Raw genomic sequence first — 16,559 nt, 5'->3', positions numbered from 1 at the left:
AGGACCTGCAAAGGAAAACAATCATTTTCATCCTGCACATTTTTATCATTCACAGTGGACAAGGCAACCCCCTTAGAGGTATCCTCACTCCTTTTGGGGATTTTTCTTTTTTCCCAAAGAGCCCAGAATAATGGAAAATCGCGCCCCAATATTACATTATGCATGAGGTTTTTAACCACACCCACTTCATATTGTACGGTGCCTTGTTCAGTCCCGACTTTAGCCAGCACTATAGGGTACACTTTTGTATCACCATGTATGCACACAACACTCATATGCTTTTTAGACTCTAAGTCCCCAGTCACCAGGCTAGCATGCACCAAGGTTACAAGGCTTCCTGAGTCCATTAACGCTTTAACAGGAAAGTCATTGATTGTGATGTTGCAGATTTGCGGTTCAGTCTCTAGTCCAGGAACTGCAGCACAAGATGGTTCCGCAAATAGTGACTGACGCCTGCTAGCGTCACATTCCATGGGTTCAGAGGTAAGAGGGCAATGGGCCGACACGTGTCCCGCCTCATGGCATCTCCAACACTGGATAGGGCCTGGTCTCTTTGGCAAGGAGTCCTTTTCAGAGCCCCTTAGCCACCCGGGACCATCACCAGTCTTTTGTCCCTGAGACACCACTTGAGCCCTTTTCCCCCCATCAGCACCCCTCCACACTCCCCCAATAGATGGAAGTCTCTTACCAGCTGACGGCACAGATCTGGCGCTCCGGGGAGGTGAAGATGCTGCAGGAACATCACGGAGGTAGTCCTCAGTCGCCTGGAACCTCTCCACAAGGTTGACAAGTTCGTTTGCATTCTTAGGATCACCTTGTCCCACCCAGCGTTGCAGGTCAGTAGGAAGGGCTCGGAGGTAGCGATCCATCACGACCTTCTCTAGGATTTGTGCAGGAGTAGAAGTGTCTGGCTCCAACCACTTTCTTGCCAAATGGATTAGGTCATACATCTGGGACCTCGCTGATTTGTCCAGACTGTAGCTCCAGTTGCGTACCCTCCGGGCACGGACTGCAGTAGTAACTCCTAGTCGGGCAAGCATCTCCTCTTTTAGCCGAGTATAGTCCTTAACCTCTTGCTCACTGAGGTCATAGTAGTCCTTTTGAGGTTCACCTGTTAAATAGGGCGCAATTACCTCTGCCCACTCAGCGGCTGGTAACTTCTCTCGCTCAGCCACGCGCTCAAATACTGTTAGATAGGCCTCAACATCGTCCTCAGCAGTCATCTTTTGCAGCGCTTTCTGCACAGTCCTTCTCCCAGAAAAAATCTCTGGAGCGGCTCCCTCCATTGTGGGTGGATTAGCAACCACAGGCGCCTCTCGATTTACTATCAGGTGCTCGATAAGTTGTTGTTGGCTTTGGCGCAAAGCTTGCAACTCTTCCTTATGCATCCGCTGTTGTGCAGCCATCATCTGCTGTTGTGCAGCCATGGACTGTTCATGTCGTCTATTGGCCTCTGTCTGCGCCTGCTGTTGTGCAGCCATCATCTGCTGTTGTTCAGCCATGGACTGTTCATGTCGTCTATTGGCCTCTGTCTGAGCCTGCTGTTGTTGCAAACTCACTTGCATAAACTGCTTCAGCATCTCATCCATGTTGCTGGACTGTTTTTGGAGTGTAGTTGCAGCTTTCACCCAGGACATCAGCAGCTGTAGCCAAGTCTGTCCACACCGTTGCCCCTAGCAACCGCGTTGCCCGCTACCTCCACCAATTGTAAGGGATCTTCCCGGGGTAGGGTGTGTTTGGACACAGTTCACAGCAGACTTGGAATTTGATAAAGCAGATCTTGGCGTTTATTCGTGGTACAAACAGTCCAGCAAACAAAATATACAGCAACACCGTGCTTTCTAAGTACAACAAAAATAAAAGTCCTAGCCCGGCTGGGCGCTTACTAACAGGTTCTGCTCACCTATCTGACACTTACAAACACAGCGTCTTTCGCCTGGATATCGCAGGGTGAGTTTTAGCTCCAGCAGTGGCTGTGCTTGCAGCTTCCTTCAACACACAGATTGTTCATTCCCTGGCTGAGAAGCAACCACCTGCAGACCCTACAGAGCCTTTAGCTTCCCAGGCTAATTAGGATCCAAGCTCACCTGATCCCAAACCCAGAACTGGATCGGGGGATGTGGAATGACAGGTCCCTCTACCAAACCTACCTGCCATTCCATATAAACCCAGGCCCGGCAAAATTAAATAACAACTCAGCAGCATATCGCTGCTGAGAAACTGATCCATCCTGGATTTACCATCTCACACTGTGTAGCAACCTAGGTGAGATGTACACCCCCTCGATCACTTCTCCAGTGACATGTCTACACACCTCACTGTACTTTACACATTTTTTTATATGATGTTATGATATATGATATTTAAAATGAACAGCTGATCGAAACATAATGTAATGAATCAATATGTTCAAATAATATCAAATATTTTTTACTAAAAATGAAATAAAAGATAAATGGTGATAGCACTAAACTTCAGTTTTCATTGGCTCATCCACCCAGAACAAGCCCACCATGTTTCTACTTGCTGGTAGCACTGCAAACAGAAATCACCAAGGTAAAGGCATAATGTGCCAGTATGCATCACATACTTGTACATTATGAAAGACTTACCTTGAAACTAAGTCATCCAGCAGCGAGCTGTCATCGCTGCAGATGCTTCCATCTTCTCCCGGTCTTCCTTGCGGGTTCGCAGGCTGCAGTCGCTTGAATGGCTGAGCCGCGAAGGTGTCACTCCTACACATGCGGGAGTCATGGCCATGGCACAGAGCTCTGAAGGAACAGCACATGTATACCATTCCTTTTGAGCACATGCGCCAGTGACGTCACCATATGCCAACCAGGCGAATATCTCCTGAACAGTGCACGTTAAGGAGATATTTAGCTAACCTACATGTAAGCTTATAATAAAGGTAAAAATCTAAATCCACGTTTTACTACCACTTTAACAGAATCTTTAAGAGGCAAGTGGATGATTTAAAGGATAGGTTCACCTTTGAAAAAGAAAATAAATAAATGCACATCTTTTTGCAAGTAAAAAAATTTGCTTTTATAAAAAATTATTTACTAGGAGACATGCAGATGTAAGCTGTCTGCTCATATCTCGTACAGGCAGGCAGGTACACGCTGACAGGAAGAAACAGTGAACTACCTAGAACGCTCAACAGCGCCCTGGTCGTTAATCAAGAGCTACAAGCCGACAGCCACAAAGGTACTTGTAGTTCATTCACAAAATGATGCAACCCAGTTGGACGGAGCACTGCACAGCCACATTTTTTAAATAAATTTGTGACAGCGAGTTCAGAGAGAAGATCCCCGCCTCGCTGTCACTAGAGGCAGCGGGTTGGCAAATGGCTGCAGCAGTGGGAACATGTTACATGTTCTACCTAAAAACAGGCGGAACATGCAACATGTTCCCAAAGGTAGACATATCCTGTAACACACCAGCATCTACAAAGCTAAATGCACTTACTGGAGGTTTTAAAGCCCCCACACCCTATTAAAGCTGTGAGAAAATACACTTATGGATCACAGACCCTTTGACTGGTCCCGCTAATTTGTTCCAGTTTCTTTTCTCTTCTGGGTTCCCAGATGGCCAGGAACACAACACTTGTATAGCCACTCTCACAAGAACCAAGCAGTATATGTATTTTTCATATGTATTTTCAGGCTTAATTCTTGTTAAACTTGGATGGGGTGCCACAAACTTTAGTGCACAGATGTTTGGAGGACTCTTTCTATTGTCTACTCTCCTATAGGGGGCAGTTCCCTTCTTTGCAGAGACCAGAGACTCAAGCTCTTTTGAGGCTCCCCAGCAGGACCAATCCCACTATAGCAGCACTGACAAAGTCACACGAAGGGTTAATAGCAAACAGTCACTAGGTTCCAGGCATCTACTCACCGTGTCCCCAGAAAATGGGATACCTCCTATCCATAAGTAGCAAGACATAAGTAGCAGAGGACGCCCTTTTGTTTACTCTCAGCTGCTTCCAGGAAAATAGACTCTCCTACTCCTCTGAGCTGGGACCTCAGTGAACTCTCTCTGCAAGGCTTCAACTGACTTCCCCAGAAGGGCAGCAGCCCTCCAAGGCTGGGATCTCCTTCCTCAGGACGAGAACCCCGCTGCTCCATGTCTCAGACTGTTTATGTCCTTTTCAGCCACCTACTGAGCACTCCCTATCCAAGGATTGGCCAAGACCTCATAAATATTCAGGCCCAGGGTCTGCCTCTTCCATCCCACTACATCCTATAACCTACTAGAAAGCAGGGAGAAGTATTTGAGCCTGCAGCTTTTGAGAGCCAGAGCAACCAAAAATAATAAAACACTCCTCCACTGTTTACAGAGGAGCCAAAAACAAATTTTTTCTCTCTAGCAGCCTATCCTAGGAAGGTGCTACACGTACTTCCCTCTTCCACACTAGAGAGGGAGACATCACAATTCTTCTGGACTGCTGCAATGCAGTTCATGAGAATCTTGAGATTTGGGATCCTCAGCGCTGGCCGCAAAAAGTGCTCTTGTGTTTTGGGGCACCTTAAAGTAATCAACTTTCTTCAGAGTTTACTGCATGTACCGTTTTGTATTAATACAAAGTGATCATATGCCCCTTTAAATGCACTATACTAAGAAGTAATACATACAGTTCTTTTACTGTAACAGCATTCATTCAATATCTTGCAAAGCATCAGCAGTCGTTTGGTCTCTTCTGAAGTATCAGCAGTCAATTTCTTGCAAAGTAACAGCAGTCATTCAGTCTCCTGTAAGGTAACAGCAGGTATCAGCAGTCAATCGGTCTCTTGTTATGTATCAGAAGTCAATCATTCTCATGTGAATTATCAGCAGTCATTCCGTTTCTTATGAAGCATCAGCAGCCATTCAGTCTCTTATGAAGCATCAGCAGCCATTCAGTCTCTTATGAAGTATCAGTAGTCATTCAGTCTCTTCTGAAGTTTCTGCAGTCAATCAGTCTCTTATGAAGTATCAGCAGTCATTTAGTCTCTTGTGAAGTATCAGCAGTCATTCAAACCCATGTGAAGTCTCAGCAGTCAGTCTCTTATGAAGTATCAGCAGTCATTCAGTCTCAGGTGAAGTTTTAGCAGTCAATTGGTCTCTTATGAAGTATCAGCAGTCAATCAGTCTCTTATGAAGTTTCAGAAATCAGTCTCTTATGAAGTATCAGTTGTCATTCAGTCTCTTATGAAGTATCAGCTGTCATTCAGTCTCTTGTAAAGTATCAGCAGTCATTCGGTCTCTCATGAAATACCAATGGTCACTCAGTCTAAAGTGAAATGTCACACCCAATCATTCCCTGAGAAATATATGCAACCAAACACACAATATCAGTGTTCACTTGGAGAAGCCAAGCAAATTTGAGATGGCTAACGTTGGGGCCCCAAGGCTGTGCACTTGTTACAGTCTCTCAGCTCTGAATCTCGCAGGCTCTGTCCTTTCTGGTATAGGCACACATGCAACAACAGATCTCTGATCCCAGCACAGTAAATGACCTTTCTCATGGTTTAGTCCACAGGCTCTATGGATGCAGCAAGGGTACCCGATCTCTGCACAGGCTCAGCAAAAGTAACAGGGTCACACTCTCTGATACCAGCACCACACTGATCTCTGCACAGGCTTAGCCAGAGCAAAAGGTCTGCACTCTCTAGTCCCTGCACCACTCTGATATGGCACTCGGCCTCTGTACAGGCTCAGTTGAGGCAACCGATCTGTAAAGTTTGGCTTCCTCCTTCAAAAGACCCCAATTTCTTCTTTATACCCCAGGAAACATCTGTCTTTGCCTCCCCTGTTTGCTAGGATTTATGGGTGCTGAAGCTTCTAGCTGCATTCAATTCCCCTGTGCAGCGCTCCTCCAGGACTTTATGTCCCAGTGTCCCATGCGACTGCTGTGTTATCCAGTCTCCTCCTCACAGGCTCTGCTGCTGTCAGGAGGGGGCAGGGGATTTTACACAGCCACAGCACATCTAACAGGAGAGAGGGGAAAAAACAGCTGAGAACACATAGCCAACACTCCTCTAAGCCAGCAATACAGTTACGTCACCAGGTGACCCCGTCCCTTTCTCTACTTTAGCAGCAGTCGAAATGACAGTTCCTTTTCCAGCGCTATAAAGTAAACACAAAAGCAGAAATTACATTCAGAGCTGGCAATAACAGTCAGAGCCGGCAAGTGACATAGCCTGTACACACTACCCTCTCACTGTAACCACTGCTCCTCTCTGCACACACTGCCCTCCCACTCCCTTGTCTGTTGTACACACTGCCCTCTGCTGCATTTAGTCTGTACTGTCAGCAGAAATCCCCGCTGACAGCAGAAATTAGTCACTGGTTGTTAGGACGCCGGTGGGCTCCTAACAACCAATGCAAAAAAAGATGCAAAAACAGACTTTGTCGGTTTACATCTGTTTTTCGTCTGTTCCCTTTTTATTAATGGAACAAAAATAGGGCTTTGATCAGTTCCAGAAAATGGATGTTGATGGATGCAGATGTAAACAGGTGTAATACTGAGTCCACACTGCCTTGCGATAGGGAAAATGGACGTACATTTCAATACATTTTTTGCGTATTTTAACATGCGTTGTTGTGTTGCTGCACTTTTTGATGTGCATTGACACACATTTTAAAATGAAATGAAGTTTGTAGGGTTTTCTGTGACATCACATCATGTGGATTAGAGAAGGCGTGAATGAAGACTGTTATCCTTATAATCTTTTGCTGGGTGTCGTACAGGATTTGATATGCCCAAACATGGGCTATAAAGTCATCAATATCAATAAATCATGATATGCTGACAAAAAGCACCTGCTCTGCAGATGGCCGCTGGTATGCTGGGTGCTTGTAAGGGCAAAATAAAACACAAAGCAAACTTTTTTTCTTTACTTGCATTGCGCTGCTTTGCGTAAATATGCTTTTTACATTTGTTGACTTGCATTGGGGTAAAATGCATACATGTTGCATTTTAACACAACACAGGTAAACACAGCATTGTAGTCCTCCAAGCAGGCAGATCTGATGGTGGAGCCTGCCTGTGTGAAAGAGCCCTAAGGCCCCTTTTACACACGACGGATCCATAATGATCCGCTCCGCGACGATCCGCTTGCTCAGCGGGGATCGCTCCGTTTATCCCCATTGAGCCGGCGGATGACAGGGCGGTCCCTGCACACTGTGCAGGGACCACCCTGTCAGATCTGCGCTCTCCTCTATGGGGGATCGGATTAACAAGGACCGTCTGTCCGCGTTCATCTGATCCGCTCTGCAGATGGATAGAAAAATAGGATTTTCCTCCGTCTGCAGAATCGGACCCATTGCAGAGACGGACGATATCGGGTGTCTGCGGATGTTCATCCACAGACACCCGCTATCCCATAGGAATGCATGTATGTCCGTATTTCATCTGCAAACTGATGGATGAAACACGGACATACGGTTTGCATGTGTGAAAGGGGCCTAACTCTTCAAATAACTGTGAGTGTAAACCATCTGGTCCAGGTGTTTTAATTACATTTGTCAAAGCCCTTGTTTACATTGGGCCGATTTGACATGTCAAACCGCATGCCAAACTGGAGCCTATTGCCGGCAATGGCACTGTCCGAAACGCCGACTTTGCCAAAAGTAGTTTCTGCACTACGTTTGGCGACTTCGGGGCAATTTCAATAGATATCTGTGAATGAATCCACAAATCGACCCCGAAGTCAGAGTGAAATGGGACCAGTTGAATTTCATTCAGTGTGTAGCTGTCCTTGCTTGAACGAAGTCGATTGTTTGATCAACTGCTGACGAAGTAATATGCGTGTCCCGCTGTCAGCATACAATGTCCTTGTTTGTGTGGATAAATGAATCTGGCGTTGTGTTTTTTTTTTTCTAGCAACCCACTTGCATCACTACTTTCCTTTATACACACACAGAGATTCACATTTTCTATCTCTTTGTCCCTGTTGACCAACTCCAAGTGAATATTTTTTCTAGGCTGGCTATATGGTCAGACCTTGTCTTTTAACTATTAATATATTTATTAATACTTTTTAGCTTTTGTTGTATTAATTGTATCTCTCAGTTGAAAGTGCTACTTCATTTTTTTATTTTTATTCTTCACATATTTTTTAATGTCATTTTTTCACACTAGCATTAAGCCACATTTTGTGTAGCCATATCATCTTATTGCCAAGGGAATACATGTCAGCTTTTGATATATTGCTTGTATATCTCAAATAATTTTTGCTTTGTTTTTATTTTATTAAATGTTATTTTTTTACACTAACATTAGGTCACATTGGTATTGAAATAGTCTCTTATATGACCTGTGCCTTTAGTTGATAATGTTCCCTACCAATCTGTGTTTTGAAAAGTGTCCCTTAGCATTGGAAAATTAAAGTCTTTTTTGATAGAGTAATGTCAGCTTTTTTTTTTGTCATCTGGGTCCCATTAGAAAAATTTCTCTTCACTTCCTGTCCCATGGCCAAAACAGGAAGTGAGATGAAATCCCTCCAAAAAGAGGAATCCCCCAGTTGTCAGCAGAGTCCCCAGAACCAGAACTTCCTATAGAGGGTAAATCTCCCTAATAGGGCCCAGACATGACAAATACAGACCTGACAGGTGTTCTAATCTTTCTTTATGCTATTCAAAACTGTCTTTACTTATACTTTGAATGCTTTTTCTCTTGCTAGTATGTACCTGTAGTTTATAACTTAGATTAACCACTTGCCGACCGCCGCACGACGATATACGTCGGCAGAATGGCACGGGCAGGCATATGGGCGTATATATAAGTCCCTGCCTGCCCGCGGGTGGGGGGCCCGATCGGGCCCCCCCCCGGTGCCTGCGGCGGTCGGCATTCCTTCGAGAGCGATCCGGGATGAGGGGGCGGCCATTCATTCATGGCCACCCCCTCGCGATCGCTCTCGACGAATGGAAATCCTCCGTGACATCACTTCCTCTCCTGTAATGTAAACACAGGAGAGGAAGTGATGTATTCTCTCCTCCGTGTCGGTATTTTTCGTTCCGGCACCGAGGAGAGAGGTTCGGTGAGTTGCACCAACACACCACACATACAGTAGAACATGCCAGGCACACTCACACCCCCCCTTTACCCCCCGATCACCCCCCCAATTACCCCTGCCCCCCCAGTCACAGTGAGACCAATTGCTTTTTTTTTTTTTTTTTTTTTTTTTTGCATTGGTGTCATTTGTGACTGTAATAACTGTTAGGGCAGTTAGGGTTAGCCCCCTTTAGTTCTAATGTACCCCCCTAACCCCCCCAATAAAGGTTTAACCCCGTGATCACCCCCCGTCGCCAGTGTCACTAAGGCTGGGTTCACATTGCAGCGGTTTGAGAACGGATGTGATTCGCACCGCACTGCAGTGCAAATCACATCCGATCTCTGTGCGATTCGAGTTCAGCCATACAGATAGTATGGCTAAATTCGTGTCGCACCCGCCGCAAACTCGCACGGGACCCTTTGTTTGGTCCGCAGCAGAATCGGATCGCATGGGTGTTCACACCATGCGATCCGAGTTTGCAGATCGCACTGCGATATGCGAACTGATCTGGGGGTGTCATTATTTCACTGACACTCCCAGCAGTTCGCATAGGGCAGTGTGAACTGCCGCCGGGAGGCATGCGATGCGGGAACCCGCCGCGGATTCGTGGCGTTCCCGCATCGCTCCAGTGTGAACCCAGCCTAATAAGCGATCATTTTTCTGATCGCTGTATTAGTGTCACAGGTGACGCTAGTTAGGCAGGTAGGTATTTAGGTTCGCCGCAACTTTTTATAGCGCCAGGGACCCCCATATACTACCGCATAAAGCCCCCTGATTGCCCCCTAGTTAACCCTTTCACCAGTGATCACCATATAACTGTTACAGGTGACACTGGTTGGTTAGTTATTTTTTTATAGTTTCAGGGCACCCGCCATTTATTACCTAATAAAGGTTTAACCCCCTGATCACCCGGCGGGTGTCATTTGTGACTGTAATAACTGTTAGGGCAGTTAGGGTTAGCCTCCTTTAGTTCTAAGGTACCCCTCTAACCCCCCAATAAAGGTTTAACCCCGTGATCACCCCCCGTCGCCAGTGTCACTAAGGCTGGGTTCACATTGCAGCGGTTTATGAGAACGGATGTGATTCGCACCGCACTGCAGTGCAAATCACATCCGATCTCTGTGCGATTCGAGTTCAGCCATACAGATAGTATGGCTGAATTCGTGTCGCACCCGCCGCACCCGCCGCAAACTCGCACGGGACCCTTTTTTTGGTCCGCAGCAGAATCGGATCGCATGGGTGTTCACACCATGCGATCCGAGTTTGCAGATCGCACTGCGATATGCGAACTGATCTGGGGGTGTCATTAACATTTCACTGACACTCCCAGCAGTTCGCATAGGGCAGTGTGAACTGCCGCCGGGAGGCATGTGATGCGGGAACCCGCCGCGCATTCGTGGCGTTCCCACATCGCTCCAGTGTGAACCCAGCCTAATAAGCGATCGTTTTTCTGATCACTGTATTAGTGTCACAGGTGACGCTAGTTAGGCAGGTAGGTATTTAGGTTCGCCATAGCTTTTTATAGCGCCAGGGACCCCCATATACTACCGCATAAAGCCCCCTGATTGCCCCCTAGTTAACCCTTTCACCAGTGATCACCATATAACTGTTACAGGTGACGCCGGTTGGTTAGTTATTTTTTTTATAGTTTCAGGGCACCCGCCATTTATTACCTAGTCTCACTAGTGTACCCCTAAATTTAGGGGTGTCTACTTTCCAAAATGGGGTCATTTGGGGGGGGTTTGTGCCATCTTGGCATTTTATGGCCTTCAAAACTGTAACGCCCTTAGAAAGCCTGAAGGCGGTGCTTGGTTTTCGGGGCCCCGTACGCGGCTAGGCTCCCAAAAAGTCCCACATATGTGGTATCCCCGTACTCAGGAGAAGCAGCATAATTTATTTTGGGGTGTCATTTCACATATGCCCATGGCATGCGTGAGCAATATATCATTTAGTGACAACTTTGTGAAAAAAAAATAAAAAAAGTTTGTAATTTTCCCGCAACTTGTGGCAAAATATAAAATATTCCATGGACTCAACATGCCTCTCAGCAAATAGCTTGGGGTGTCTACTTTCTAAAATGGGGTCATTTGTGGGGGTTTTGTGCCATCTTGGCATTTTATGGCCTTCAAAACTGTAATAGGTAGTGAGGAGTGAAGTCAAATATTTACGCCCTTAGAAAACCTGAAGGCGGTTCTTGGTTTTCGGGGCCCCGTACGTGGCTAGGCTCCCAAAAAGTCCCACATATGTGGTATCCCCGTACTCAGGAGAAGCAGCAGAATTTATTTTGGGGTGTCATTTCACATATGCCCATAGCATGTGTGAGCAATATATCATTTAGTGACAACTTTGTGAAAAAAAAAAAAAAAAAGTTTGTAATTTTCCCGCAACTTGTGGCAAAATATAAAATATTCCATGGACTCAACATGCCTCTCAGCAAATAGCTTGGGGTGTCTACTTTCTAAAATGGGGTCATTTGTGGGGGTTTTGTGCCATCTTGGCATTTTATGGCCTTCAAAACTGTAATAGGTAGTGAGGAGTGAAGTCAAATATTTACGCCCTTAGAAAACCTGAAGGCGGTTCTTGGTTTTCGGGGCCCCGTACGTGGCTAGGCTCCCAAAAAGTCCCACATATGTGGTATCCCCGTACTCAGGAGAAGCAGCAGAATTTATTTTGGGGTGTCATTTCACATATGCCCATAGCATGTGTGAGCAATATATCATTTAGTGACAACTTTGTGAAAAAAAAATAAAAAAAAATTAAAGTTTGTAATTTTCCCGCAACTTGTGGCAAAATATAAAATATTCCATGGACTCAAAATGCCTCTCAGCAAATAGCTTGGGGTGTCTACTTTCTAAAATGGGGTCATTTGTGGGGGTTTTGTGCCATCTTGGCATTTTATGGCCTTCAAAACTGTAATAGGTAGTGAGGAGTGAAGTCAAATATTTACGCCCTTAGAAAACCTGAAGGCGGTTCTTGGCTTTCGGGGCCCCGTACGCGGCTAGGCTCCCAAAAAATCCCACACGTGTGGTATCCCCGTACTCAGGAGAAGCAGCAGAATTTATTTTGGGGTGTCATTTCACATATGCCCATAGCATGTGTGAGCAATATATCATTTAGTGACAACTTTGTGTAAAAAAAAAAAAAAAATTATTTTTTTGTCATTATTCAATCGCTTGAGGCAAACAAATAAAATATTCGATGGGCTCAACATGCCTCTTATCAATTTCCTTAGGGGGTCTACTTTCCAAAATGGGGTCATTTGGGGGGGTTTTGTACTGCCCTGCCATTTTAGCACCTCAAGAACTGAGATAGGCAGTCGTAAACTAAAAGCTGCGTAAATTCCAGAAAACGTACCTTAGTTTGTAGATGTGACAACTTTTGCGCAAACCAATAAATATACAGTTATTGACTTTTTTTTTACCAAAGACATGTGGCTGAATACATTTTGGCCTAAATGTATGACTAAAATTGAATTTATTGGATTTTTCTAATAACAAAAAGTAGAAAATATCATTTTTTTTCAAAATTTGCGGTCTTTTTCCATTTATATCGCAAAAAATAAAAATCGCAGAGGCAATCAAATACCATCAAAAGAAAGCTCTATTTGTGGGAAGAAAAGGACGCAAATTTTGTTTGGGTACAACATTGCATGACCGCGCAATTACCAGTTAAAGCAGCGCAGTGCCAAATTGTAAAAAGACCTCTGGTCATTTACCAGCAAAATGGTCCGGTCTGAAAGTGGTTAAAAGAGAAGTTTGTAGATTTTTAACTTTAGACACCTTTCACACTGAAGGAGCTTTTCAGGGGTTTTGGCGGTAAAAATAGCGCCTGTAAAGCGCCTAAATGCAGAAGTGTCATTTATCGGCCCTTAGCGCCTCACACTGATAGAGTGTGCGGCAGGGAGAGCCGATCAGCGCCATCTCCTCGCAGGGGAGACCAGGGCAGGTAATCAGGGAACTGATTACAGTAAAGCCCCAGCAGTGCCCATCAGTGACACCAATCAGTGCTTGTCAATGCCACCAATCAGTGCCCATCAGTGACACCTATCAGCACCCATTGGTGATGCCAGTCAGTGCGCCTTTCAGTGCCTGTCCATCAGTGTTACCTATCGGTGCCACCTATCAGTGCCCATCAGTGCTTATCAGTGTGGATTTGTCTTTAGTAAATAACCCCCATATTGTTGCATGCCCGCGCAATTGTCATTCAAAATGTGACAGCGCTGAAAGCTGAGAATTGGCCTGGGCAGGAAGAGGGTGAAAGTGCCCTGTAGGCAAGTGGTAAATAAAATCCTTTTATGATCACAGACAGTTTTTTTTTCTATATGGCATTTATAACAAGCTCTGAGCAGTTTTAGATGAACAAATCCAACAGACCAACATTTCTAGTTATTTCTGAGTTTACAATAGTGCCTTTAAATTTACAGAAAATATACTGTATAATGCCCAAAAAATTAAAATATTTTTGCACAATTGTAAAGCGGTTTTGAAAACTTTAGAGTACCCATAATCTTATATGCAGATAATGCACAGACATTGGGAATTCACTAGTGGAATACACTTACTGTATATGTATTCAACTTATCTGTATGGGATTTAAAGTTCACAAAGAGATGTTGTTATGGTATCCTGTTCTCCTGTTGCCTGGATACAACTCCCGGTGGTACTGCTGCGTGACATAATTATTCATTTGTTTGTTTGATTGGCGTGCACAAACTAGCGCTATTTGTGTTCTGCCTGAAAAACAATGTTCAGTAAGTGCTTTGGTAAACTAGGCTCTCTAACCGCATTTACCATATAAATTGATTAAAAGTAAACTGCATCTTAAATAAACAAATCAATAGCTTTAAGCACTGGAATCTTGGCACTGTTGTGTGCGATGCCGGGCTGTGAAAATTCAACGTCGTTACTACTTGTGTAAGAGTGTAGGACATGAGAACATGTATCATAGAAGGAGATCAGGTAGTAACTTAGAGACTGGGTTAACATTAGCGTGATGCCTGCCCTCTTTTATCATGGCTTTATTCTAAGTACTGATCTTTGTGGTTGCACCAGCATTTTTGCTATTGGTTGTGAGATTTTGGCACCATAAGATCTTGGCTCAAGGATTAAAAAAAAAAAAAAAAAAAAGAGTTTCCAGTACTTTTTGGCAATTGTAAGGTAAGTATAGCTTCCTGGCAACTATGAGTAATGGTTAGGGTTAGGCGAGGATTAAGGTTAAATGTCACAGACATCGAGAGCTACTTTTTAAAGGTTAAAGTGTTTGTAAATTCAAGAATGGTACATGCATATATTGCACCTTGGCAGTGCTTAGAGGTGGTGGTTGCCTTTATTTAATTTTTTATGATTTTTGTTTTCTCTATTTTAACCTGTTGATCCCGCTAGTGTGACAGTTCCAACTATAGGGTGGCAACCTTCACTCGCTGTAAATCGATGGAGGTGTAGTTTTGTCACCCTAGGATTCTGCTCCTTAAGGCTACTTTCACACTGGGGCATTGCGGGCGCTGGCGCTAAAGCGGAGCTATATTTAGCGGCACTTTACCGTAGTTTTAGCGGCGCTGTTTGTCCGCTAGCGGGGCAGTTTTAACCCCCGCTGGCGGACGAACAGCGCCACTAAAACTATGGTAATGTGCTGCTAAATATAGCGCCGCTTTATCGAAATCGCCCGCAATTCCCCAGTGTGAAAGTAGCCTTAAGCAGCAGGATCCTAGGGTGACAACACTACATCTCCATCGATCGTCCGAAGAGCGCCGCTAAAACGACAGTAAAGTGCCACTAAATATAGGGTTAAAACTGCCTGCAGCAGCGCTTTGCAGGCGGGTTTGCAGCACTGCCCCACTGTTTTCTATGGGAAGGGGTGCTTTAGGAGCAGTAAATACACCAAAAATGCGGTTTGACTGTCCTGCAAGAGCACCGCTCCAGTGTAAATGCCCTCGGGACTTTCATACTGGAGAGACAGCAGCGGTTGTTTCAGGGCGATGTGAAGGTGCTATTTTTAGCGCTGTTGCGCCTGCAAAGCGCCCCAGTGTGAAAGGGGCCTTAAAGTACAGGCTGATGTTTGCATGTTCAGCCTATGTTACAGGAGTACTGGAAATCAGTCCTCTCCAGCCAAGAGCTGACAGTATCCGTGTCAGTGAATTCGTGTGGAGTAGCTCACAAGCTGAAAGGAAAGGTGAACGCTCTTGGGAACTGAGACACTTGTTGCAAAAACACCTCTGTGGCCTGTCCAGAACCCTGAACCATGGAGGAACCCTACCCCATTGTGAGAGGGACCAAAAGTTTGGCAGTGAACCAGTTGTATGGTTCTTTTGACGTTTTGATTTTAATTTGATTTTGTGCTGAAGGAAGCTATTTACGTTATGTGTTTTGGAGGAATTAATAGAGAACTGTTTGTTTTTACAAATGGCTGCTGGTGATCTTGGTTCCTCATATTAATATATATACATTTTTTTTCCTCCAAGTATAGAACTATATGTTTGTCCCAAGCAAGTTTATTCCAAGCATCAACTATGCTTTTGCTAACACAATACTTCCTAAGATAACAGTCCACAGATTAAGCCCAATAATGCTACACCAGAAAGGGAGCTAGATAAGTATACATACCTGTAGAAAAAAGGGGGAGATGCGTACAGACATTGTCACCGGAGTTAATTTACTAAGGCTGGACACTGAAAAAAAAGAGAGAGTGATCCATCGAGTGAGAATATATATATATGTCGGAACGTGGGGGAACTCCGTTCCGCCATCTCTGGCTAGCCTCGTCCTCTCCAACCTGTCACTAAACTCCGAAGACCGTAGGGGAAGTTTTTGCAGTAATCACTTCCTTTTCCCAGCTTCTATGTGCTCTCACCAGGTATCTAGGCTATGTGCAGGGTAAGTCATATGCTTGTGGGTGCCCCGGGCTTGACACCACAACTGCCAGCATTTGTTTTTCCATTTGTGTGGTGCTTCAGAAGGCCGCTCCTGTCTCTGCCTCCGGCCTGTACAACCCGTGTAGCACAGTGCTGACTGAAGTGTTAAGAAACTCCTTCATTCTCTGCTCTATGCTTTCGGCTATGTTCTAGAGTTCTGATGTGTTGGGGAAAAAAAGCCCATGCACATCTATGAGTGCATTGGGGGCTGCACCGCTGTGAGGATATTTTAAGATGTAAGAGAGAGCTGTGGAGGGAAAAGAGGGGGTGGCTGTGCAGAGAGGCAGCTATAGAAGAAAGTTGGAAGTGTAGTGCAGAGGTGACCGTTGGAGGTGGGGAGATTTGTGAAAAGGTGAGCTGTGAAGAGTGTGGAGGGAATTTGGGGAGGGGTTGTGAAGAGTGGGGGGATGGATTTGTGAAGAGATTAGAGCTGTGAGCAGAGGGGATTTGTAAAGAAAGGGGCACATTTTGAAGAGGTGAGTGCAGTGAGAAGGGGGGAGGGGATTTGTGAAGAGGTGAGAGGTGCACCTTTTCTTCTTGGCAGAAAGTTTTGTCTGGTGTCAGACCATGCACCACTGACCTGGATGAGAAAGAACAAACAAACTAATGCC

The 16,559-nt window shown here is 45.1% G+C and overlaps 1 protein-coding gene across 8 annotated transcripts in view; it reads right to left on the bottom strand.

Moving 5' to 3' along the window:
* WDR17 (WD repeat domain 17) overlaps positions 1-16,559 on the bottom strand; it is a 150,890-nt gene that overhangs the window by 100,042 nt on the left and 34,289 nt on the right. Inside the window, exons 3-4 of one of the 8 annotated variants that reach the window (XM_077477235.1) lie at positions 15,641-15,705; positions 13,603-13,774 (exon numbers count right to left, since the gene is read on the bottom strand). The exons of 6 other annotated variants lie outside the window; for them this stretch is intronic. The gene's annotated coding sequence lies outside the window, so the exon portion shown is untranslated. The remainder of the gene's footprint in view (positions 1-13,602; positions 13,775-15,640; positions 15,706-16,559) is intronic. One more of the 8 variants, XM_077477234.1, reaches the window with a different exon arrangement.

The sequence above is a fragment of the Lithobates pipiens genome, unplaced genomic scaffold, assembly GCF_037356315.1.
Source record: "Lithobates pipiens isolate NorthernLeopardFrog02 unplaced genomic scaffold, aLitPip1_a1.2 Scaffold_13, whole genome shotgun sequence".
In the NCBI taxonomy this organism is placed as follows: Eukaryota; Metazoa; Chordata; class Amphibia; order Anura; family Ranidae; genus Lithobates; species Lithobates pipiens.
This window is presented reverse-complemented; position numbering and strand designations above follow the sequence as displayed.